Raw genomic sequence first — 27961 nt, forward strand, 5'->3', positions numbered from 1 at the left:
TTCTTTGAAGATACTGACACCAAAATTTCAAACAATAAGAACCTTCCCATAAGTCCCTTGCCAGGCAAGCTTAAGGTATAACAATCCAAACAGATTTTTGAAGAAGATAACTGGTTGAAAGCACAGGAAAAGAGCTGGGTTTCTCTTTTTCAACAATCACATAATGAGTAATGTGGGAATTGGTTTAAAAAGTCTCTCTCCATGAGGGGCTAAGGTTAAGATTAGAAGTTCTGAGGCTAGAAGAGCAAAATAACTACAACAATCCACATATTTTCAAGAGCTGCCCTTTGGATGTGAGAGATTGATTTTTCCCACTATTTTTCAGCAGCCCAAATGGTGTCTTTATTAAATTACATAAGAGAATACACCGCGGCCAAGAAAGCTTAGATTTCCTTAGCCCCAAGTCAGATATTCTCAATTAACTGTCCACTCAAATTAAAAAGAGATTTACAAGAGGAAACTGGATTCAACTGAGTGTACTTTTATTTCAACCCTTTACCTGAATTTTTTGTTTTGTTTTCAATTCTCCACTGGAGTGCCTACATTTATATATATATATATATATATATTTTTTTTTTTTTCCAGTACGCAGGCCTCTCACTGTTGTGGCCTCTCCCATTGCAGAGCACAGGCTCTGCTTGCGCAGGCCCAGTGGCCATGGCTCACAGGCCCAGCTGCTCCACGGCACGTGGGATCTTCCCAGACTGGGGCATGAACCCATGTCCCCTGCATCAGCAGGCGGACCCTCAACCACTGCACCAACAGGGAAGCCCTACATTAATATATTTTTAAGAACATTTCCTTAAGTTGAAGTATTCATTCAGTATATTCATTTACTATAATTTATAAAAGCCAAATGACTTAGGCAAATTCATTTCTATATTGCCACAGCAGTGTATTGTGAACTAAATGACACCTGGCAGTTCTTTACTCAGATACTAACTCAATTAGAAGGCAGAACAAGGATACCTACCCATTCAGGGAAGGAAAGGTCACTTAGCCTCTGTAGCTGTATTAGGTCTCTTATCATCACAGTAAAAAACTGAAGACTAAAAACCATATGATCATCTCAATAGATGCAGAAAAAGCTTTTCAAAAAATTCAATATCCATTCATGGTAAAAACTCTCCAGAAAGTGGGCATAGAGGGAACATACCTCAACATAATAAAGGCCATATATGACAAGCCCATAGCTAACATACTCAATGGTGAAAAGCTGAAAGCATTTCCCTTAAGATCAGGAACAAGACAAGGATGCCCACTCTCACCACTTTTATTGAACATAGTTTTGGAAGTCCTAGCTACAGCAATCAGACAAGAAAAAATAAATAAATAAAAGTACTTCAAAATGGAAAGGAAAAAGTAAAACTGTCACTGTTTGCAGATGGCATGATACATAGAAAATCCTAAAGACACCATCAAAAAAGTATTAGAGCTCAAAAATGAACTTGGTAAATTTTCAGGATACAAAATTTATATATAGAAATCAATCGTATTTCTATACACTAACAATGAACTATCAGAAAGAGAAATTAAGGAAACAATCCCATTTACAATGGCATAAAAAAGAATAAAATACATAAGAATAAACCTGCCTAAGGAGGTAAAAGACCTGTACCCAGGAAACTATATGACACTCATAAAAGAAATTAAAGATGACACAAATAGCTGGAAAAATATACCATGGTCACGGACTGGAAGAATTAATATTGTTAAAATGACCATCATACCCAAGGAAATCTAGGGATTCAATGCAGTATGTATCAAAATATTAAGGGCATTTTCCACAGACCTAGAACAAATAATTTTAAACTTTGTATGGAAACACAAAAGATCCTGAATAGCTAAAAGAGTCTTGATAAAGAAGAACACAACTGGAGGAATCATGCTTCCTGGCTTCAGACTGTGCAACAAACATACAGTAATCAAAACAGTGTGGTACTGACACAAAAATATCGACTACTGGAACAGAATAGAGAGCCCAGAAAGAAACCCATGCACTTATGGTCAATGAATCTATGACAAAGGAGGCAAGAATATGCAATGGAGAAAAGTCTGTTCTTCCTTAGGGATGGTTTCATCAATTAATTTGTTTTCTTAAATGGACGATACTTTTCCATGTCTTTGTATACATTGTGATTTTTTTTGTTGAAAATTTGGCTTTCAAATGTTATAATGTGGTGTCTATGGAAATCAGATTCTCCCACTGTCCCAGGGTTTCCTGAGCTTTTGATTGTTTAAGGCTGTAGTAGTCTGTTTGTTTAGGGACTTTCCAAACTATTTTTGCAATGACTGTATTCCTTATCATATGTAGGCACTGAAGTCTGTTCCTTTAGCTCATGTTTAGCTAATGTTTTGACAGAGATTTCCTTGAATTCCTGCACCTAAAACAAACAAAAACAAATATACACAAGCACATCCACATGCACACTCAAAACCACACACCTCTCCCCATTGTGCAGATTGCTGGATCATTCCAACATTTAACTGACCTGCATTGAGTTCAGATCTCAGCCCATGGTAAAAGCTTAGAGACTCCTCTGGTGTTTTCAGAACATACATCTTATCTTGAGTATGCATGTGGCTTTCTTAATTTCTCTGGACACATGTGTACTTTTTGTATGTTCTAATTTCCCAAAGAATCTCCCCCAAGTTTTGCTCCTGGATCTTATGTGGTCTATTGTATTTCAATACACAGTCTTCTGCCCCAGCCATCTGTGCTTTGTTAGTTTCACCTTGCAATTGTTTTGAGCAATGACTGCTGCTTTTCCAGACTGTGTTCCAAGTTAGCTAAGACAGAGATAAGCATCTTGTGTCAGTCCTTCACGTAGCTCCCAGACAGGTTAGAACAGATATGCATAATAATCTGAGAGTACAGTCTCTTCTGCTCCCTCCTGAAGCAGGATTGAGGGTCCCATACTAGGAATGGTCTGCTGCTATTTTAGGACTATCACTGCATTAAGACTCCACCACTTTAAGACCATCACTACACTAACAGTGGATGGGGCAAGGGCAAGTAAAAGTGCCACAAAGCTTTCCTGCCATTTTCAAATTGCCTCTTCCCTGGTTCAGTATGTGTTTGGTTGCTGTAAATCTTTGGCTGATTTCAGGACTAAGAGAAACTCAAGGAACCCCACAACAAGAAACTGTATAATCAAACTCTCAGAAGCCAAAAGACAGAGAATCTTTTCTCCCTAAGGAGAAAGAAAAAACAAATTTGTTACAAAGCAGGGATCCTCAAAAAGGTTCATAGCTAATTTCCTATCTGAAACCATGGAAGCAAGAGGCCAGACATATTTAAAGTGCTGAAAGAAAAAAATTGTCCACCAAGAATTCTATATTTGGCCAAACTGGTTTCAAAACTTAGGGAGAAATTAACACATTCCCAGATGAACAAAGGATGAGGGTGTTTGTTTTACAACTTCCTACCACTGCCTTTTGAGAAATGCTAAATTGAACCTTCAGGTTGAAATGAAAGGACACTAGACAGCAACTCGAAGCTGTATAAAGAAATAGAAATCTTCAGTAAAGATAAATACATGGACAAATACTAAAGCCAGTATTGTGTTATTGGCTTGTAACTCTACTTTTTATTTCTTACATGATTGAAAAAACAAATGCATAAAATAATTATAAATCCATGTTATTGGGCTCACAAAGTATAAAGGTGTAATTTGTGACAACAATAATGTAAAGAGGAGGAATGGAACTGTAGAGGGACAGAGTTTCTATGTGCTATTGAAGTTGGTTTCAAATTATATTGTTTTAACTTTAGAGTGGTAAATGTAATCTTGAAAATCACAAAGAAAATATCAATACACTATATGCAGAAAGAAATGAAAAGGAAATCAAGAGTTCACTACAAGAAAATCAACTAAGCACAGAAGTCAGTAATGGAGTAAATGAGGGGCAAAAAATGCATAAGACATACAGAAAACAAGCAGGAAACAGAATTAAGTTCTTCCTCATCAGTAATTTTTGAAAAAGTAAGTGGATTAAGCTCTCCAATAAAAAGATAAACATTGGCAGAGTGGAGTTTAAAAACAACCATAATCCAAGTATATGCTGTCCGCAAAAAACTCACTTGATTTCAAAAGACACAAGTTGGTTGAAAGTTAAAGCATAGAATATAATATCCCATGCAAATAGTAACAAAAAAGAAAGAAAGAAAGAGATAGAGAAAAAGGAAGGAAGGAAGAAGGAAGGAAAGAAGGAAGATAGATCTGGGATGGCTACATTAATATCACACAAAATAAACTTTAAATCAAAACCTATCACAAGAGGAAAAGGAGGCCACTATATGTTGATAACAAGTTCAATCTATCAAGAAGATATAACAACTATAAACATATATGTACCAAACCCCCAAATATGTGAAGCAAACATTGACAGAATTGAAGGAAGAAATAGATAGTTCTAAAATAATAGTTGGGGCTTCCCTAGTGGTGCAGTGGTTGAGAGTCTGCCTGCTGATGCAGGGGACACAGGTTCGTGCCCCGGTCCAGGAAGATCCCACATGCTGTGGAGCGGCTGGGCCCGTGAGCCATGGCCGCTGAGCCTGCGTGTCCGGAGCCTGTGCTCCCCAATGGGAAGGCCACAACAGTGAGAGGCCCACGTACTGCAAAAAAATAATAATAATAAATTAAATTAAATAATAGTTGGAGATCAATACTTTGCTTTCAATAATGGATAACACATCTAGACAGAAGATCAGTAGAGAGGAAGGGGGACTGAATAATACATTTAACCAACTAAACCTAACAACCATATATAGATCACTCCACTCAACAACAGCAGAATACACATTTTTCTCAAGTGCACATGGAACATTCTCCAGGATAGACCATATGTTAGGCCACAATACAAGTACCAATACATTTTTAAGAAACTGAAATCATACAAAGTATCTTCTTTAGCCACAGTGAAATGAAGGTAGAAATCAATAACAGAACCATTGGTAGCCATTTCCCAACATGCCTGCCACACATGAATGGAAAAACATAATGTACCATTTAGAAAAGTGGGAAAGAGGACATACCATTGACACAGAGTGTGTGCTGTTTCCCGTTGTCAGGGATAGAAATAAATTAGCATCATTTACTCATTAGTGTGTTAATTTCTTGGTCAGTCACTGGGCAGCCAGTGTTTCTACTTGATGGAAAGATTTCCTATACTCAGTGTTGAGTGGAGCCAACCTTGAAAGGGACATTTAAAAGGATTATACTGTGATGGGCTTAGCAGTACCCTTCCTCCTATGCCAGTATTTAGGCTGGGGTATTTCCGTGGAGTGTGTACAATTGTAGGTCCCAGGTCACTAGAATTTAGTTTGATTTGTTTTGTTAATACATTCCCTCAGTACTTTGTCTTTTGTATCCTTTTGCATTTACTTCATTCTTTATTATCACTGTGAAACAACTTTGTTTCCTGTTCAGATGCTAAAAAGTGGATATCAATACCTCCTGAGTTTTACACATCACAGATCAGTTTTAGATATCAGAGACAGAGACAGCAACTATTTCCATGACTCTGAGACATAATTTGAACATGTGATTAATATGTTGAGTGTTGAAATGTGTGTCGACCTCATTGTACTTGCTCTAAAAGGTTTCAAACAGCAAAGATTTAAAAATCTTTATCTTTGAATAGTTTTCCTGTGCTGTCCCTTTGTGTCAGACTGTTAATGTGCAGTCTGGCACCTTCAAATAATGTGGCTTTGTAACCAACTATTTACATGTTGTTTTATCCACAGAGAACCTTTTTTTTAAAAAATAAATTTATTTATTATTTATTTTTGGCTGTGTTGGGTCTTTGTTGCTGCACACGGGCTTTCTCTAGTTGGGGCAAGTCGGGGCTACCCTTCATTGTGGTGTGCAGGCTCCTCATTGCTATGGCTTCTCTTGTGGAGCACAGGATCTAGGCGCTGGGGCTTCATTAGTTGTGGCACGTGGGCTTCAGTAGTTGTGGCTCATGGGCACTAGAGCACAGGCTCAGTAATTGTGGCGCACGAGCTTAGTTTCTCTGCGGCATGTGGTATCTTCCCGCACCAGGGCTTGAACCCATGTCCCCTGTACTGGCAGGCAGATTCCCAACTACTGTGTCACCAGGGAAGTCCCCACACAGAGAATCTTAAGGTCAAGACATACAACTCAATTAACTACACTTCTTCCTTTTCACATTTCCCTCATCTTTACTTCATCTTCTATGTTTCCTTGGCCCTATTTATATTAAGTGCTTTTGCCATTATATTTGATTGTGTGTATTCCAGTGAGTTACCACAATGCTTTATGAGACATGGTAGGATATAAATGTATTTAAGTAATATATATATATATATATATGTAGTTTGCTTGAGCGCAGTGTTTTTTTGTTTTCTGTACTGAATTCATTAGCATGGGTCGGTATAAAATTTAGCATAGGGTTTCCCTGGTGGTGCAGTGGTTGAGTCCGCTTGCTGATGCAGGGGACACAGGTTTGTGCCCCAGTCCGGGAAGATCCCACATGCCGCGGAGCAGCTGGGCCTGTGAGCCATGGCCGCTGAGCCTGTGCATCCGGAGCCTGTGCTCTGCAACGGGAGAGGCCACAACAGTGAGAGGCCCGCGTAGCACAAAAAAAAAAAAAAAATTTTAGCATAGGTCTATACGTAATTTGTAAACTAACAGTCTTAAAAGTGAGGAATTAAGTCTTTTAAATTTAATTATTTATTGTAAAGAGCAGAACAGCATACATAAGCAGGTGCCTAAGGAAAACTTGTATTCTAATTTGGAACTCTCATGCACACCTATTTTTTTTGTTCTTCTAATGGTATGATTGTAGGCCATTTGATTATTTTTATTTTTATTGCTTTAACTTTAGAACAATGAAATATTCGTAAATTTTTAAAAGTATTTTTCTTTATTTGATGGGGGTGGGATACTGGAGAAATGAAAGGTCAAACACCTATTGAGGAATCCATACTTGTCTATATATTGTGTACTTTTATTTCAATAACTGATTTAAAATTCTTAAAAGGATGCTATAATAAGTTATTATGCCATTTTACAGACTGATTTAAGTGAATTTCAGGGAGGTATGAAACTTGCCTAAGGCTATCCAGCTGCCAAGCGGTAGAAGTGAGAATTAAATCCAGGTATATCTATCGCCAAAGTTTCTCCTCATCTCTTTACATCATCCACTTTTAATAACCAATGCTTTCCTGCCTACAAATATGACAGGTTTCCAGACAGTCAACATTGCTTTTTAATCAGATAGAAAAATTACTGTTGATTCTCTAAAGACATATTCCTTTTCCATTAAGTGACTTTAGTTGTTCAAATAATACTTCCAGACAGTAGTAATCATACAGTTGGAGACTAAGAACAGAACTCAGGGATGTGTCGAGCAGTCAGTAAAGACCAACTGGGCTCACTGAATGATATTTATGGTCACTTCCTCTAGACTAACAAAATCTTATTAATAAGACCCTAATAATTCACAGTACTGCCTAATTGTTTGTTCTTCTCCCTCTATCACTTTCTCTTTCCCCATATTATTATTATTTTTGACAATTTTTGGTGAATTAAATTCAGGGATTAGTATTCAGGACTACTAGTCACAAAAGCAGAGAATCCTAGCTCACACCAAAGGAATAAAATAGAGAAAAAGTATAAATTATATGAATACACACACATACACACATGTACCAACTATATGTTGCACTTCTCCAAAATCTATTCGGTATCTGCACATTTATTGTATGTTAGCAGTAAGACTAGAAATGAGCATAACGCTCTGTTTACAAGGCACAGAAAACAGACCCAAATATGGAAATTACTAGTAATGAGAATGGGGAAGAAAGACTATAACAAGGCATGTAGATGAAATTATTGTTTCCTAGCTGTGGTGCCAAATATTGAACTTTCAACTTGAGACAAGGAGGCCATAAAAAGTTGTATTAGTTTCCTAGAGCTGCCATGACAAAGTACCAGAGACTGAGGAGGTTAAACAACAGAAATTTACTCACTCACAGGTCTAGAGGCTAGAAATCTGAGATAAGGTGTCAGCGGGATTGATTTCTTCTCAAGTATCTCTTCTTGGTTTGTAGATGCCATGTTTTCCTTTTGTCTTCACATGGTCTTCTCTCTGTGCATGTCTGTGTCCTAATATTTTCTTTTCATAAGGACACCAGTCATATTGGATTAGAGCCCACCCATTTGACCTCATTTGACCTCAATTACCTATTTAAGGGCCTTATATCCAAATACAGTCATTACGAGGTATTGGGGGTTAAGACTTCCATATATTAACTTGAGCAGGACACAGTTCAGCTGATAATAGAAGATAAGAGTAATTTAAGCAAGTAAGTAATTATTGTTTACAGTGAGTTGCTTAAGGATATGAATTTACTCAAGAAAAACAAGAAATTACATAACACTGTATGTTACACAAAGATATTAAATTAATCATCATAACATCCTGTGAGATGGGCATTAAATTAGCCTAAGCAAGATTAAGCAACTTATCCAGAATTACATAGTTGGTACTTTCCGGAATTTAAATCAGGTATTTTCCCAGTTCCATTCTACATTATATATTCATTTCATTATTTAAAATGAATTTTGAGTCTTCATTTTGCTTAGTTTCTGAAGTTACATGGGGATAGAATGGAGTTGGATATTTTCAGTGACATTCACACATGGGGGAGGAAATTGAGTCCAGAAGCTTCAGCAATGTTTCCATGGAGAACACTAACAACAGAACCAGAAACACCGTTATCCTTTTGATTCAGTGATCTTTCCTAAAGCACTACAAGAATCAATTTTAAGAAGCCCAATGTTTTCCAAATTTTCACCAATGGGATCTGTAGGGTCCTCTAACAATATCTAAGAGACTAACTAGTTTCACATTCCAAGTCACTTAAGACAAGGAGTTCTGATTGCTCTCTTTCAGGAAATCATGGCTGGTAATTTAGGATATTTTCTTCAGGGCCCAGGCAAAACCTAATACACAGTAATAATCATTGTTAATGGCATGTTTGACAATGATTAATCAGGTATCAAAGAGGTCTATAAATTGGGAGAAATTATGATCAAAGAGAAACATAGACCGCAGATATTTAATTAATGCTCAATTATTTATGAGTTTAACTTTGGTTAACCTAATTTTCCTTCTTCTAGACAATTTCCAATTCATCTCCACAAAGAGACCAGAATAATCACCTTCCAATACAAGATTTATTGTGTTCCTTTAGTTAAGAGCATACAGTGACTTCTACATTCACTCCACCAAGTTTTGCTAGGAGAGAAAAGGAGACATTATATTTTGTCTTGAATTAGATATGCCACCATACTTGACTTAGCTCATCCTACTGGAAGCACTTTGACGGCAGATTCTACAGTCTTGTCTTACATCCTCTACAGAATCAAGCCAAGGGAATCACACACAGTTACAGCTGGAAAAACATTTGTTCTGGGTTAATACTGTTAGCCTTTACCACCAAGACTTTATCACCAAGATCTATCTTTACAGTCTCTAAACAGGAGACCTTCTTTCCTTCCATTTTCATATTGACTAGGAAGGTAAAGGGAAGAACTGAGAAGTACCCAAAGTCAGCTAGCAGCCAGCACAGATAAATCATCTGTGGAGATACTGTTTCTTTCAAAAGATATAAACATAAGAGGAAGTCCTAGTGTTTGAAAGAATTGTGCATAATAAAATTCCATGAAAACCTAGAAATCCAGATGCAGATCAGTAACATATTGGTTAAATAAGCTGTTATTTTCATGCAATGGACAAGTGTACATACATTAAGAAGAACGAGATACTCTTTTCTATGAGATTTTTTCACTGAACTCATCAGTGCTGCAAAAACAATGTTACATAATACTTTTTCTTTAACATTATATCAAGCATCTTCATCTTGTCCTGCATTTATTGCCAGTGTTACTGAAGTTTATCATTTACCTCTTTCTCTTTTAGACATATAATTTCTTCTTATTTTGGAAACATTCATCAATCCCTATTTTACTCTTTCTTTTAAATTACAAATGAATATTGAATTTTATAAAATATCTTTTGGGGGATATTTCAAGTGATTGTATAGTTTTGCTCTCCTTGGACCTTGTTACATGGTAAATTATATTTTGCTATTTTATATTATGCTATTTATTATATATTGTATTATGTTTACTAATTACATGTATTATATTATAATTACATTATAATTAAGGTAGCATTTTGTTTTAGATAGACAAAACAACCAGTGGAATAGGAAGCATCTTAAAATTAGATGCAAGAGCATAAGGGAATTGAGATTGAAATAAAATTCACATTTTGGATCAGTAGCAAAAATTTTTCAACAAAAGTGGGAAAATATGGTTATCATTACTAAATTCTAGAAACAGTAGCTAGTTAAAAGTTAAAAAAATAATGAAACTGTAAAAGTATCAGAAACCTGGGAGACTTGAAATAAATTATTCATGAGGAATACCTTTCTAAGATACAAAGAAAAAAGGATACATTTAATTATATAAGAATTAAATTTTTCCTCATGGCAAAATGCACTACAAAGGTCAGAAAACAAGCAAAAGAAATTGGGAAATATATTTAGAAATGGATATGCTTTCTTTACAACTTTTGAGAGAAGCACATGTTTCTTTTCCTTTAACCTGTTTGTGGGTATTAATCTATAATGTAAGTGCATGGTTCCTTTCCTTTAACGTGTAATGTGAGATTTAATCTATATGGTAAGTGCATTGTTCCTTTCCTTTCATCTGTAATGTGAGTGTCAACATGGGGCACTGTTTCCAAGCACAGACTTTGGGTGTTCCTGTACTGGTCCCATCACTGACCATCCACAAAAACTTACAAATGTTGCTTTACTTTCCTGGGGGTTAGAGTCTTAGCTAAGAAATGGAAGCAAAATAGAACTTTCCCCCAGGGGTGATAGAAGGTTTAAAGGAGTAAATATGTAAGTGACTTAGCACAGTGCCTAGTACAAGAGAGATCAATATAAGTACTTATCAAGTTTTTAAAGAGACAGATGAAAGAAACAAAGTGTGGTGATTTCAATCTATCGATATATATTCTTGACATTAAACTACCTTTTCATTCATTGGATGACCTAACTTGCTCATGCTTTTTCTTACTGTAGTGAACTTGGGTAGCTAATATCATAGTTTAAAATTTTTGCTTTTATATTTGCAAGTAAATTTGACCTGTAAATTTCTTTTTTCTTACAGTCCTAATCTATTTTCAGTATTAGGATTATATAGACTTCATAAGATAAATAAAGGAGCATTCTTCCTTCGCTACTCTCTAGAAGTTTTTCTTTGTTAATATTGATGTTATCTGTTTAATAGAAGTTTGATAGAATTCACCTCCCAAATGATCTGGCTGGGTCTGGTATTTTCTTGGTGAAAGATTGTAAACTTTTGACTTAATTCCTTTACTGGTGAAAGAACTCCAGCTATAAATTTCCTCTTGTGTCAGTTTTGGTAAACTTTAGGAGCTAGGAAATTGTCCACTTTACAGAAATGTTCAAATTTACTGGCATTTCATATATTCTCTGTTTGTACTCTCTGCTATAACATTGCCCTGATTCTTTCTGTATATTATTTACTTATGTTTTTGTTTTGCTTAATCAAAGTGTGTTTTTCAAGTCTTTTCAAAGAATATTCTTTTGACTTACTAAATCACCTCAATTTTATACTTTTTTTCTGTTTTATTAAGTTCTGCTCATATCTTTATTACCTATTTTTCTATGTTCTCAGGGTTTATTGTTTTGCTCTTCTGATGTCAATGAAAACACTTGGTTATTAATTTTAATAAACCTTTTTAGTTATGCATAGTTGAAGCTTTTTGAAGATTCCAGCTTAGTTGTAAGTATCTAAGGGTCAGCTCCTCCACATTATTGCTGGCCTCAGGCTTAATTCACCCTATAGCAATATATATATTGACATTTTTTCCCCTCAATTTTCTGTTTTTTGCTACTTCTCACTTATCTTTGCAGAGAAGCCCTTTGAAATACCCTTAACTTATTTTACAGTCAATAAGTCTTTAAAATAATGTATTTTTAAAAGATAAATCTACTTATACAATTAGGCAGAAAATCTGACCTGCCATACTTTTAAAAACAGCATAATTTCACTCTTCTCCACGATTAATCTGCTGTATTACACAACCTTTGAGTTTTTAGCTTTATCAATCCCATGTACTTTAAAAATGTTTTAAAGATCCTACCCAGTCTTTTAAAACATCCTTGTTCCTTGTTTCGGTTCTAGTTTTATGTATATTTTCTGCCTTGCATCTGATTATTCCAACATCTGATGGATGGCCTTGGGAATCTAATTCTGGTATTGATTATTTTTGCTGATTCTCTCCACTTGTAGCTGATTTCTTCATTATTGTGTAAATTTAGATCATGAGCTCATGTTTAGCTAAACTTTATCTGTGGGAAAGCTATCGGCCTGTTTTGAAGGTCTACCTCTCCAGAAAGGGTTTAGTTTTGTGTTTGGAATACCACTGATTTGGGAGCATTTTAAGTTAATTTCTTAACTTCTGTTTGCAAGACCGCACATAAATCTGCAACCCAAACACTGTGAACACAGATCTGGGGTTTAGAATTCTCAAGATTTCCTACCTGTTTCCTACCCAGAGCAGAGGCCAAGAGAATTTGGTCTTAGTCTCCCTTTGCCAGCAGATATTTTTTTCTCCTGGCACACCCTTTCATTAAAGGTGAAGCTAGGGATAGGTAGGTTTCTAACTTCCCATCTAGTAGGGATGGGGTCTTACCTCCTGCCTCCCATGTGGTCATGGCCATTTAAAAACAAGTCTCTATGTCAGGTGTGTTATTAAACTATGGCCTGTATTCCAACTCCAGACAGCTGCCTATTTTTTATGGCCTATGAGCTATGAATAATTTTCACTTTTTAACTGGTAACATTTTAAATGGTTACCTAAGTACCTTAATAATATCCTCAATTTCGCCTCTCTGGTCTACAAAGCCTAAAATATTTGCCATTTGGCTCCATAAAAAGAGGATTTCCAGCTTCTGTTCTAAGCTATCAAGATCTTCAATCCACTCTTAATATAGCTATAACTCTCACACATGTACCACCCTTCTTTCATGGGTCCTGGAAATTTCTACTGCAAACTTCAAAAATTAACCACGGACTCAAAAATAAGTTGTGTACATTTAACCTAGCATACCTAACCCTTTCCTTTTAGGAGAGTTTTTCAAGTAATCTTGTCCACCGTATTCTTCAGAGCTTCATTAATAGTGGCAAAAAATTAAAACAACTTAACATTCAACAAATGGGAATTGTTCATAAAAATTATAGAAGCACATATAGTAGAAAACTATAAACTGTTATTGAAACAGTGAGACATAACTAGTTTTATTCTTAGAGAACTATGTTTATTTAGGTCCCTTTTGTTTAAATAAGTATATTTCTGTGTATATATGTATATAGTCATGTATTTATATACACATACATCATTTGTATCATATATATATATAAACATATGAAATACATACCTATACACATACCTTTGATTTATATTTGTATACATACACAGGAATATAATTATATATATTATATATTTATATACATTGAACTGAAAACTGGAATTATACATATATATCATTTATAAATGTGTGTATATGTGTATGTGTAGAAAAGCAGGTTGAGAGATATGTAAGCATGAGTTAGACAGGGTTCAAGATTTTAAAAGTAGTTATGTGTAGGTAGTGAGGTTAAGGCCCATTTGATTGAAAATATTGCATATTTTTACATCAATTGTTATGATGACCAGATTCCTATGTAAATAAAATTATAAATAGCTATACATACTCATATGTGTAATATATAATTAAAATATAGTTTTAGATATATATTATATATATATTATATAATACAACTGTCTTATACTAATACATTATATATTGTGTTATATAGAATATATTAGCTATAGTGTATTATATCAGATAATAATAATTATATATTTATATATTATGATATAATTGTTTTATAATCAATATTACAGGATATATCATATTAATATTATGAACATATTAACCATATAAATACATTTCATTACTCATATATTTTGTATATAACATATGCTAGGCAAAAATATATATTAATATAATACATAATTGTTATACATTAATGTAAATATTAATATATTACATTTATACATCAATATAATATTTAACATTGGTATATTTATATTATATTTAAAATATACATAGCTAATGCTCTTTAAAGCCATCTGCTACAAGAAGTAGAATGAGACCAGGAGTATGGCCAAAGCAAATTCTAAAAATATTAGATTACTTATATTCATTTATATGTCATTTTCCTGGACTGTGCATCTGGCTATTAGAGAGCACACACAGCAAAATCAACAAAAAGTGCCCAAGAGGACATAGGATCCATTATTTATTGGAACCTCAAAGGAAACACAGTGCTATTCAGTCCTCCATCAAAGAGCCAAGAGCAAACCTTGAAGCACCCAATAAAAGCCAATTCAAACAAAAAAGCTTTTCCACTTAAACTGGAAAAAGTTAAATTCCAAGAGACTCCCTACATCAACCACCGAAGCTCATTTGGCAGTAAAAACAATAATGTTCACCGAACAACAAGAAACCCAAAACAATAGTTGTTTTACCAAAAACAACAAAAAAGCAGCTAATTAGTGTCTTTACTGTTTGAAAGAAGGGGGTGGGAAGCGGGCAGAAGACCTGACAGGAAAGATAAAAAGAAAAGGAAAAGGAAAATAAAAGTTTCCAGTTTGACACTCAAGCTGTCTTCTGCATCCATTTTGTCAAGACCACCAAGTCAATGTGGAGGCTTTTTCCTCCTTCCCTTTTCTTTTCATGAGATTGATCACAACCAGCACTGCAGATTCCATCGAATAAAGGAATGCTGTTGCTTACATGTGTGAATGAGCTGTGAGTAAAGTACTGAAGTAGAGGAGACCTAAAGTGAAACATCCTCATGAATGTCCATGTGGCTGAGCAGGAAGTTAACCTTTCATAGATGTGCTAAAGAAGAAGAGCTGGGTTTTATTTTATTTACTTTTCCCTGGACTGTGTTGAATGACTGTCATCTACAAGTTCAGGCTACTTTTTGCTGAGGATTAATGCACTGGGACAGCTGAGAGAAAACTGAATAGTAGAGCTGTCTTTTTCTTGACCAGTTCACCTTACTTTCCCAAAGTCTAAGTCTTTCGCTAACTCTTTCTCCTTTGTATTGTAGTAAAATGAACATAACACAAAATTCACCATTTTGATCATTTTACAATTCACTGTACCATTCAGTGGAATTTAGTACTGTCACAATGTTGTGCAACTATCACCACTGCCTAGCTGCAAAACATTTTCATCACCACAAGAGGAAACGTACACCCATTTTAAGGAGTCATTCCCACTTTCCCTCTGTTCCAAACCCCTGGCAACCACTAATGTATAATATTTTCCGTGTGTATGGATTTGCCACTGCTGGACATTTCATATAAATAGAACCATACAATATGTAGCCTTTCGTGCCTGACTTCTTTCACTTAGTTGCATCCATGATGTAGCATGTATCAGTAATCCATTCACTTTTATGGCTGAATTCCCTGATCCTGTTTTCTTCATACTGTTTGAATGTAAAACTAAAAATATGTTGAGAGTGAAGCTCTGTTTTAATGGCACATCTATGAGGCCAATTTATTTAAAGAAGGTGAAAATGGAGATATTGTTGTGAAATGATAATGGTTGAGAATCCCCAGCCAATTTGATAATGAAAAGTTTGGAAAATGTTGCAAAAAATTATCTGCTTTATATTAAAAGCCTTTTAAACAAGGATTCATGAGACTGTCTTTTTCTTGCAGGTAAGTTAAATGAGTCAGAAGGAAATAACTGCCCTTTAAAACAGATTTTGAAAGGATTCTATTTATTCTTAATACAGGAATGGGAGTACAGGTAGTTCACAACCAACATGGACTCCCTGTCCAAACGCTGTTTATCGTTCTAACCACCATTATCGAATTATATTTCTTGAGAGTAAGGCAGCTCAGTTCCTGCATATTTCTTTTTAAAATTCATCTATCAAATCCATTAATACAGTATAAACAAGAGATGTTCATGTTTCAGTGCAGTTCAAGTATCAGATATAAAGAACCCCCAGTAAGAAAAATAATCCTATATCTTTTGCCAGAATGTGGTCAGCTCTGGGGTGCTTTGCTAGCTGAAAGACACTTTCACTGTTAAGAGGATAGAGGCTGTTTCAGAGGGATGAGAGCCAAAAAATTTTAACTACATGTATGTGTTAAGAACAGTGCTAGGTTATCTCATATTCTATATCAGTCAAGGCTCACCATTTTACATATGTGAAAAGCAAAGTTAAAAGTGTTTTAGTAGGGCTTTCCTGGTGGCACAGTGGTTAAGAATCTGTCTGCCAGTGCAGGGGACACGGGTTTGAGCCCTGGTCTGGGAAGATCCCACGTGTCACGGAGCAACTAAGACCATACGCCACAACTACTGAGCCTGCGCTCTAGAGCCCGTGAACCACAACTACTGAAGCCCACACATCTAGACCCCGCGCTCAGCAACAAAGAGAAGCCACCACAATGAGAAGCCCACGCACCTTAACAAAGAGTAGCCCCCGCTCACTGCAACTAGAGAAAGCCCGCGCATAGCAAGGAAGAGCCATCGCAGCCAAAAATAAATAAATAAATCTATTTTTAAAAAGTGTTTTATTAACTCACTAAAAGGCATGCAATCAGTAAATTTGAGCAAGAATTCAATCCCAAATCTGTCACATTGAAGTTTAAGCTAATACTTGAGATTAATAAAAATAGCACTAAATTAAAAGTTCAGAGATATATTTTTATTTCATACTCTTTCACTAACACTCTTTGGAGATAAATCAGTTCATTTATATGGGCCTTAGTTTTCACAACTATAATAGTTGGAAGCTTGACTAGATGATCTGTATGTAGTCTTCCAATTCTAAAATGTTCCACTCATTTGGATTCCTACAATAATTGCCCTAGCAATACATGCATGCTGCCACCAAGTAGCAGTAGAGACTATTAGTTCCTTTTTTATCCCTAGTGGGGAGTGCATTTTGACATGACTTATCCGTCAATAGTATAACCTGTTAATATAACTATAAAATAACAAAATAATCTGGTATTATTTCCTGTAAAGCAGAAGCTTTATATTGTCTGTGAATAGTATCAGAATCACCCGTAGGTTTGTTCTGTTTTGTTTTTAACATCTTTATTGGAGTATAATTGCTTTACAATGGTGTGTTTCTGCTTTATAACACCTGTATGTTTTTAAACATAGAGGAAATCCAGAACCCATTGAATGAGAATCTTCAGAGACAGGACATGGACATCTGGATGTGGGGGCTCTCGTCATCTGTATATTTTAATTTATTTTATTTTTTTGCCTATGTACAATATTTGTCACATCCTCTTGAATCTTTAAAAGTTTCTTTTTGTTTTAAAATTTTAGAATATTCCATAATCTTCACCTACTTTTCATAAGGTATTATCTGTTTTGTTTATTCGATCTTGTGCTTCTCCTGGTTAAGACTTCTTTTTTTCCTTTTTTTTGGGGGGGGGCCTGCCTCATGGCTTGCAGGATCTTAGTTCCCTGACCGGGAATTGGACCCCTGGGCCCCAGCAGTGAAAGCGCCTAGTTCTAACCACTGGATGACCAGGGAATTCCTAAGACTTCTGTTTTAAATGACGTTTTTCCCCACTCTAATTCATTCCTGGGATCAGTTTCATGTTTGAACATTAAACCAACCTTGCATTACTAGTATAAAGGTACTTTGATTGTGATATATGATTGTTTTACATACCATGGATACAGTTTGTGCTTCTGTTTACACATTTTGCATGCATGTTCAAAAGAGAAACTGGCCTGTGATTCTATTCTTGTAATATTCCTTTTAGTTTTGATCTGAAGCTTATGTTGGCCTTATAAATATTTTGAGCAATATACACTTTTCTGTTTCCTGGAAGATTTTTATGTAAGATTACCAATATTTCTTCCCTAAATATTTGAAAGAATGTACTTGGAAAGCCATTTACCCCTGGAAATCATTTTCTGTAAAGGTACTTAATTATACAAACAACTTTTGGAGTAGATATAGGTTTTTTAGATATTTTTTCTTTCTTGGGTTAGTCTTTTAGCTTGCATTTTTTAAGAATTTGTCATTTTTGATGAATTTTCAAATGTATAAATATAAAATTATCATAATTTTAACAGCTTTATTGGGATGTAATTTACATAACATAATTTCAACCCTTTAATGTATACAATTCAGTGGCTCTCAGTGTAACCACTAAAAGACTTGTGTAACCATCACAACAACCCAATTTTAGATTTCTGTCCCCCCACAAAAAACCCATTACACATTAACAAGGTTTTTTCATTCTCCTCAACCCTCTCAGCCCTAGGCAACCACTAATCTACTTCCTGTCTCGACAGATTTGCTATTCTGGGCATTTCATATAAATGGGACCATACAATATGTGACCTTATGTGAGTGGCTGCTTTTACTTTACATAATGCTTTCATGGTTCATCCATGTTGTAACATGGATCAATATTTCATTCCTTTTTATACCTGAATGCTATTCTATTGTACGGATATTCCACATTTTGTTTATTCATTTATCCAATTGACATTTGAATTATTTCCACCTTTTGTTTTTAGAAATATGCTTCTATGAACATTCACATACAAGTTTTTGTGCAGACATAAGTTTTTATTTTTCTTAGGTATATATTTAGTAGTGGAACTGCTGGGTCATAGGGTAACTCTATGTTTAATACTTGCAGGAACTCTCAAGGTGTTTTGTAAAATGGCCGCACCATTTTACATTCCCATTCAGCAATGTATGTGGGTTTCAATCTCTTTTCTTACAGCCTAGCATGTCATCTATGCTGGAAAACGTTTCACATATTGTTGAGCAGGATGAGTATTTTACTGTTCAGTTGAGTGTTCTGTAGATTTTTATTAGGTCTAGTTAATTCTTAGTCTTGTCCAAGTCTTCTATATCGTTGTTGATCTTCTGCCTAACTGTTCTATCCATTATTGACCATGGAGCCTCTACCTAATGTTGTGTGCAATTATCTATTTCTTCCTTCAATTCTTCATGGATTTTGGTATTTTCCTCTTCATGTATTTTCGTTTTATCTTATTCAGGGCAAATAGGTTAAAAATTTTTGTATTTTCCCTTTTTTTTAATCATAAAATGTCACTTTTCATATCTAGTGACTTTTTTGTTTGTTTTAAAGTCCATTTTTTCTGGTATTAGTATAGCCACTTCAGCATTCTTATGGTTGTTATTTGCATGATGTATACTTTTTCATCCTTTTACTTTGTACACATTAGACTTTTGAATCCAAGGAGTGTCTCCTACAGAAAACATTTTTTTAAACCCAGTTTGACAATATCTGCCTTTTGATTGTATTGTTTAATTCATTTTCATTTAGTTTTTATTATTGATATGGTAGGATTTAGTTATGTCTGTCATTTTACCTTTGGTTTTCTACACATCTCATGTTTTTGGGTTTTTGTTATTGTTGTTGTTCCTCCATTTTCCTTTTATAGTAAGTAGATATTTTCTACTGTAACATGTAATTCTTCAATGATTTTTAACCACATTGTTTGAGTAATGGCTGCACTAGGGCTTATGTAATACATCTTCTCAGAATCTCTTCAGATTTTTACTAGCTTCATTCCAGTGAGAAACAGAAACTGTACTTCTACAGAGCTGTATGCCTTCCCCTCTTTTTTGTTTTTATTACATTTATATATGTTACATACTTAACAACATATTATTATAATTATTACTTCACATGCTTATTTTTTAAAGGAGCTTAGAGAAGAAAGTGTAGGAAATAAATATTTTTGAGTTTGTTGGGTTAATCTGTTTACCATTTCTGGTTCTTTTCCCTTCTTCCTGCGGATTCAGCTTATGATCTACTGTCATTTTTATTCTAATACAGCTTTGTTCTCACTGCCTTCTTTGTGCCATATCATCAAATATATGATATTTCTTTATGTTATATACAGAACAATCCAAATATAGTCATATTGTTTATGCACTTATTTTTTAAATTAGTTAAGAGAAGAAAGGAGAAGAAATTTGAAACTACATTATCTTTTATAATTCCCTACACCCTACACAACTGCTCTAGTCAGCATTCTTTGTTTTGTTTTTATGGCTTGAGTTACTGTCTGCTATCATTTGAAGAACTTCCACTAGTATTGCTTGTGAAGCCCGTCTGCTAACAATGAATTCACTCAGTTTCTATTTCTGTTTCTGTGTTATGGTATAGTATTGATGATAAGTTGTGGAGTGGTAGGAAAAACTAAAATGTGATGTACTGTATGATGTATGTTTTACTGAAGTAGCTTGGTCAAATTCTAATGATTTATGATAGAAATCACATAAAGCAAGCATCACAATTCTCCAGGAATGCTCTGTAGAATGCTTATGTTAATGATGAATATGTGAATCCCAAATCTTTCATTTGTATTGACCTTATCTCATTAATTCTTCTCCCAACAATGCCATAACTAGAGTTGAGTTCTAAAGTGTACCTTCCTCTTTTCCAACAGAAATGGTCCCACAATTTCAAAAAGTTCTCAAAGGTGAAAAAGCACACACGTTTATCACGTTTGCAAATGCCAATGAAAATGCTAAGGTAACACTGTCCAAAATGTAATATTCTTCTGTGAGAGCACCTAACTTTAAACAAATACACATATTCTAAATACAGCTTAGATCTGTGACATGTTTTGGCCAATGAAGTGTGAGCAGACATGAAGGCCTTCAATGAGCAGCAGAGGCCTTAAAAGGGCTTGTGCGGTTGGGCTCACCTCTTATGTTTCAGTGAACTTTGTGAGAAGACAGGGCCTGGGAGCTGCGGCCTCACAGTTGGGCTCCAGAGGAAGATGTGTGTTACAGACCTCAAACTGACCCAAAACATGGAGCAATACCAGCCATCTAGAGGTCTAAAAGAGAGCCACTGCAGCTAGCCCATGGGTCCAAGAAAAATAAATTCTTGTTTATGTAACTGAGTTTGGTGCAATTTGTTCCAAAGCATTATCACAGCAAGAGCTGACTAACACAACATCCTCCAAATCATTGTTATGTAAATGGCTGCCACCATGCCTACACGTAAGGCAAACTGTGTATTCAAATCGCGAGAATTCTTGAACACTTGGTGCCTCTCCAACACAATGTGCATGGCTAAATTTCCACAAATTAGTTCACTAATATACCACAAATATCTCCCTAAACTTGTATTAAATTTAATGCAAAGTTCTTCCTTTTCATTTTCTGCTTCAACATAATTAAAATGCTTTTTATCAATGTAAAATGGCTCTTGTTAGTCTTGTTAGTCTTTTGAACTCCTTGGCTTTTCAGCTCCTAGGCTGTAAGATTTGAATCAGCAAATGCCCCAAGGAGGAAGGCTGCACCAAATGTCAAACTTGCGTCTGTGTTTCCCTTCTCTCCAGAACTTGGCCCACATGTCTTGGTGTCTCTCTAATATTCAGATGCCAGTGAACAGATTTTTCTTACTTTATCCAGGTTTCCTAAAATTTCTTTAGACGTCACCTGATCTTATGTTATTATTCATCTATCATCTCAATTACCCCTAGGAAGAAAATTTACAATTTTTAGAGAAAAGGGAATCCTGGTACACTGTTGATAGGAATGTAAACTGGTGCAGCCACTGTGGAAAACAGTATGGATGGTTCTCAAAAAACTAAAATTAGAACTACCATATGACCTCACAACTCCACTCCTGGTTATAAATCCAAAAAGAACAAAAGCATGTGTTTTCAAAAAGATGTATTTGAAAAGATACATGCACCCCAATGTTCGGAGCATCAGTATTTACAATCACCAAGATATGGACGCAACCTAAGTGTCATCAAGAGATGAATGGATAAAGAAGATGCTGTACATATAACCAATGGCATACTACTCAGCCTTAAAACAGAACAAAATTTAGCCATTTGCAGCAGCACAGATGGACTTGGAGGGCATTGTGGTAAGTGAAATAAGTCAAACAAAAACAAACACTGTAGGATATCACCTATATATGGACTCTAAAAAATACAACAATCTACCGAATATAACGAGAGAGAAGGAGAGTCACAGATATAGAGAGCAAACTAATGGTTGCCAGTGAGGAGGGGGAGGAGGAGGCAATACAGGGGTGGGGAAGTGAGAGATATAAACTACTGGGTGTACGATAGACACAAGGATGTATTGTACAACACAGGGAATATAGCCAATATTTTGTAATAATTGTAAATGTAAAGTAACCTTTAAAAAGTATATAAAAATTGTTTAAAAAAGAAATCATACTGAAAATTGGAAACAATTTAAATGTCCATCAACAGAAAAATGCACATATAAATTATTGTATTTCCCTTCATGGGAATCCTACATAGTGAGGAAAGTACATGAACTAGACAGATCTTTACGTGTCAGCATAGATGAACCTAACAAGATAACACTACATAAAGCAAATAACAAGAGAAAACATAGTAGAATACTATATGCAGTTTAAGAATACTTTAAAAGGTAGCCTAAATAGAAAGACATCCATGGCAGTGATGGAGACCAAGTTCAGAAGAGTGGTTACCCAGGGTCAGCTGGGGCGTGGCTGTGTTTGGGAAAGTGGTCACACCAGGCTCTTCAACAGGAATGGTAATGGTTCACTTCACACGCTGGCTGGAGGACGGAGGAGTGTCTGCGATGTTATAATGTGACCACGCTGCATGTAAAAGCCATTGCTGACCACATCTAGGGGATCTGATGTGCGGTAGCTGGTAGTGGGTGGAGGCATCCAGAAAGTGGTGGTAGAAGAGGAACGTTGTACACGTAATGCCTAAGGCCTGACCAGAAGACGACCACTGTTGTAGAAACTGGACACAAATCCAACTTCTACGGCCAATCTTAGAAGACAAACTGAGGCATATTTAAAATTTTAACACTTTATGTGAGCAAAAATAGATTCAATTCAGGCACCACCAAGTGGAAGAGGTGAGGAGCACTCCAGCCACAGGAGCTGCAGAGATGTTTATTTTAAAAGGGCAGAAGCAAAGCAAGGAAATGACTGATTTGCTATGGCTTTAACGCCTAGATGTGACTGGTTGTCCTCAGTGGTTTTCGTCACCCTGAGGTGTTGACAGACTTAGATTTTGGTTGGTTTATGTAGGCAGCCGCATCACTAGAGCCACCGTGGTCTAACGGCCTCCTTGCAGGGTTAATTTACTAACACCAGTTGTCTGAATCCTTCCTCTCACTCAGTCACTTCACTTCGTGTGCTTCAGTTTCTCTTCTGTAAAGTGGATATTCAGTAGTAAATTCTCTGTGGAGGTGTCAGCACAAAACAAAGTGATCATTAGTAACCACGATCATGTCCTGAATGCATGGAACACATCAGCATTTGCCAACCACCGTGTCAAGTCAGCAGAAACTACAGAAATTAAGAGCTCTCCGCAGAAATTCACACATCCGTGCACAAGGTAACGGACCACAGGCAGATGTTCACTCAGCCTTTCATGTGTCCCTCACAGAGTGCACGTTCTCTCCTGGGTGGGGCGAGCACAGACACTTATTGGGAGTTTACTTTTAAAATGAGTTGATACAACTATGTCTCACTTTTGTTTGGATGAGTCAGCAAACGCTTTTTGGAAATCCCAAATTCTCCACACCTCCTACCTTTCGCGCTGCCCTGGTCTCGAAGCACCCGCCCCTGCTCCTCAGGCCGCGTCCCCATGGGAGGCGGAGTTGCGTGCAGACGTACGTCGTGCGCGCAGACGTCCTGTAGCCCCGCCCCCCACGGGCCCGCCCCGAGGGTTAAACCGCAGCCGCGCTGTGCGTAGGGCCTTGATGCAGGCGCCAGCACCGGGCCGTGCGCGGGCTCTGGAGTGCGGCATGGAGGGACCAGCCTAGCTGGGGCCCATGGCCCTATGTCTTCTGGCTGCGACACGGGTCCTGCGCACGCTGTGGGGCTGCAGCCACCGGGCGGTGGGCGCCTGAGGGTCCGGGAGGCGAGCCGGGGCCCCCAGGCGAGTGTGAGCATCGTGTCTGCAGCCAGCGTCCCTGAGGCCGCGCTTGGGCCATGATCACTCGGTGTAGCTGCGCCGGGACAGCGCGGCCGACTCGTTCTTGCGCTCTGAGGGCCTGTGCGTGCTGCAGGGCTCGGTACCTCTGCCCTCCCTGCGCGCTTCCCTGCGGGAGGGCCTGCTGGAGTTAATGCCGACCGCCTCCGCGGGGTGGACTGGGCGCCGCTCCTGAGCACCCGCTGCCCCTGATCTGAATCCAGAGCTTCTTCCAGCCACGGCTTGGCGAGACAGGTTTGTACTTCCCGCTTCCAGGGGCCCTCGTGTGGGCGCTGAGAAGCGGGGTTTTAAATGCTGCAAGGTGGAGGGTGGGCACTAGAACCGGTGCCCAGTGCCCGGGTGTGCGTGCAGTAAATGGGGCATGCAGCCTAGGACTCCTGCCAGATCGGTGACCCCTGCCGAGTGCCTTAAAGCTTCAAGGTGTCAGTGTTCTCATCTGTAGCATGGGCTTAATGGGACTGTCTGTGGCGGTTACAAGGATGCACTGTGTTAATGCTTCTAGACTCTACAAAGTAGAACACTTAGCACAGTTTGGAGCATCGTTAATTGTTGCATAGATGTTACCTGGTCTGTTGAATGACTTTGCCTGGTACACACCAAAGCGATTAGGAAATGGATATATCCCAGCTTCATTTCCTTTCCATTAAAACAGGGCTCAGGAAAAAAATTTTTTTTTTCAATAGTCGTATCATATAGTGCAAAGAGCACCAGTGTGAAGGCAGCTTAGGGTTTGAATTCCAGGGCTTATGCTCTCTGTGGCCTGGGCAGGTTTCTTTTGCACTACAATCCCCACACTTGTAAAATGACGTTAATAACCACTCTTTCTGTGGGTTCTTAGAATTAATTAAGCAGGTTATGTGTGTAAAGTAGCCTGGTACTTGAATGAGTTGTCAAAACCAAGGGCTGCTGGAGACGATGCTTCTGCCCTAGGTAGTCTTCCCTTCTACTGGGCAGCAAGTACAGTAGTCAGTGCTCTGGAAGAAGTGAGTTCTGGTGCTACAGAGCACAGAATCTCTTTTTTCTTTAATTTTTATTTTATATTGGAGTATACTTGATTTACAATATTGTGTTAGTTTCGGGTGTACAGTAAAGTGATTCTGTTATACATATATCCATTCCTTTTCAGATTCTTTTCCCGTACAGTTTGTTACAGGATATGGAGTTCCCTGTGCGATGCAGTAGGTCCTTATTGATTATCTATTTTATATATAGTCGTGTGTATATGTTAATGCCAAACTCCTAATTTATCCCTCCCCCTCAACTTTCCCCTCTACAGAGCACCGAATCTTGGAAGGGAAAGTTCAAGGTAGGCTTCTTGGAGGAGGTGCCATCGTCTCTAAGGATATGTAGAAGCTCCTGTGGTAGCAGGAGGGAGCAGTGTGTGTCAGAGTTTGAGAAATATAAGAAAATTTGGCAAAACTAAGGTACAGGACTGGAACTCAGGGTTTGGGAAAGAAATGAGAGTTGATACTGGAAACTTAGTGGGGCCCAACAGAAAGGGGCCTTGTTTGTCATGTCAGAAATTTGGATGTTTATCCTGAAGGCTGTGGGAAACACCAAAGAACAGTGAGATGGACTTCTGGTTTAGAGGCTCTCTCGGACCTCCATGTGGAAGGCAGTTGATTGGGTGCAGGGTGAATTGTAATCTAAGGGTCCCACTTAAGTTATAAAAGGTGGGACTGGGTTTTGCAGATGTGAGAGAGAATGGGTGAGGCCCGGTGACCAGTTAGAAAAGGGAGGGCAGCAAACGTGGGTGACAGTTTACAGCTGCATCTTTTTGAGAGATATAGAGCACAGTAGAAAGGGATTGGGGGTGGCGAGAGGATCTTATTTCATCTTCAGTGCTTCAGAGGGGCCTGGTAGATTGGTCTGGGCCCAAGGTACAGATCTGGGCTTTTTGGGAGGAGAGGTGTTTGAAGGCATGGTAGAGACTTAGGTTATCCACAAGAAGATCCAAAGAATCATAGGTCTGAGAGTTTTTTAAGTGGGTATATTTGAGGATGTTTATAAGCTGAGAGAAAGTAGCCAGCAGAGGAAGGGTGTAAAGATCTAGGAGAGGAAATGATTGTTCATCTGTTTTCGAAAAGCTGAATACTTATCGTGTGCCTGGCCCTTTTCTAGGATCTGGAGTTCACACCATCTGTTATCTCTTCTGGAAGGATAGTTCAACTCATCCCCTGGTGAAGAGAAGTCAGATTATTCTTTGCATCCCATTCGGGTATAAGAACTGTTCTGTACCTCTGAAGGGACTTTACTTAACCAGAGTAATAAGTTAGAAATCAAAAGAAATTATAGCTGGAAGGGACCTGAAAGGCCACGGTACTTAATTTTGCCGAATATTTTACATTGAATGTAAGAAAAATTTATTGTAGAGCCCATTCTCTTCAGAGTTCCTTCACTGAACTTTCTTTATGTCTTGCATCCAGTGGGTCCAGCTTGTAGATTTTGGCCTCCTCCTAAATTTGCTTCTTCATCCATATTACATTTTGCCCAGACTGTGGCAGAAACTCCTGGGTGGTTTCGCGGCCCCTGGGTTCAGTTCCTCTAAGTTCATCTGCTACTCGTGTTAAGTGATCTTCTAACATAAAAAGATGTGCTTAAAATAATGCTGCTAATGGCTTGCCCACGCAGAGTTAGTGCATACTAGCCTCCCAGCGTGTGCTCTGCACAGAGGCGTGTAGTCTGAACTGCGTTCGGCCAGGCCTCATGGGGCTCTTTGGCCCTGAGGAAGGGGAGCTTTCTGTGATCACTCCCTTTATCTAATCAGTCCTTCAGTAGTGGGGTGCCTTTTTCTAATCAGCGGAGGCACCCTTACTCAGCCAGTGGTAGCCCCAGGCCTCATCACCTGTGGGATACAAGCCATGCTCTCTCTCAGGCTTGCTTCGGCCAACATCTCTATTTTCCTTTCTGTCTCTTCTCACACTTGAACCCCTGGCCTTTAGTCATCCTCACCTGCAGTATTTACTGTGCCCAGCAGGTGTCAGGCTTGAGTGTCTTTTCACAGATGTTTCCTCTGCAGTTAATGCACCTCCTACTCCAGCTCTGCATAGTCTCATCTTTCTAGATTGTACTTCAGGGTTATCATGAAACCGTCACTTAGGTATAACTTTTTGCCTCCATAGGAACCTCTGTGCATAAAGCTTACGTTTATTTATCTCATGTGATTGAAATTTTGAGTTTATACATCTTCCTCCTTAATGAAGGCTTTAAGGTCAGGAGTCGTTTCTAATCCTTAGCACAGAGCAGATGCTTTTTTCTTTATTTAGATGCTTTTTAATGATGATAAAATGTATGGTTTAAGTCACTCATTTTACAATAATTTTGCTTTAGGTTGTGACAGAAATAAAGTTTCCAGAAGTTGTGTTCCTGCAATAAGAAATAAAGATGTGACCTTCCAGTTGTGTAAAGCTCATAAATGCTGTGTAAGTGCATCGGGTGCACTAAGGATCGTGGAGCTAAGTGGGCTAGTTGTGAGAGAGAGAGACTTAACTATGTTAACAAAGGTAAGCCTTCATTGTGTCCTGCCAACATTTGGTAGTTGCTTTTGGGGCAAACTAAACCAATAAAAGTTTAAACTGTTCCTCCCCATTAAAGGGATTGAATAATTGGCTTCTTTGGTGCACCTGTGTCTTGTGAATTGTCCAGTTGGAGATTGAGGTTCAGAAAGTGAGTTTCAGCCTTGTTTAAGTCTCTTCCCATCAGACTGGTCTCGTGATTTCCTACACACCATGTATGTCTACCTTTTCCTGTCTACCTTTTCTTGGTGTTTTTCATACCTGGATTGTCTCCTGTACCTGCTCAAACCTTGGTCCATTC

The 27961-nt window shown here is 37.5% G+C and overlaps 1 pseudogene; it reads left to right on the top strand.

Annotated features, from left to right (window-relative positions):
• Positions 1-24158: 24158 nt before the first annotated feature.
• Positions 24159-27961, top strand: part of LOC103083559 (centrosomal protein of 78 kDa-like) — a 28663-nt pseudogene continuing 24860 nt past the window's right edge.

The sequence above is a fragment of the Lipotes vexillifer genome, unplaced genomic scaffold, assembly GCF_000442215.2.
Source record: "Lipotes vexillifer unplaced genomic scaffold, Lipotes_vexillifer_v1.1 scaffold1205, whole genome shotgun sequence".
Taxonomy (NCBI): domain Eukaryota; kingdom Metazoa; phylum Chordata; class Mammalia; order Artiodactyla; family Lipotidae; genus Lipotes; species Lipotes vexillifer.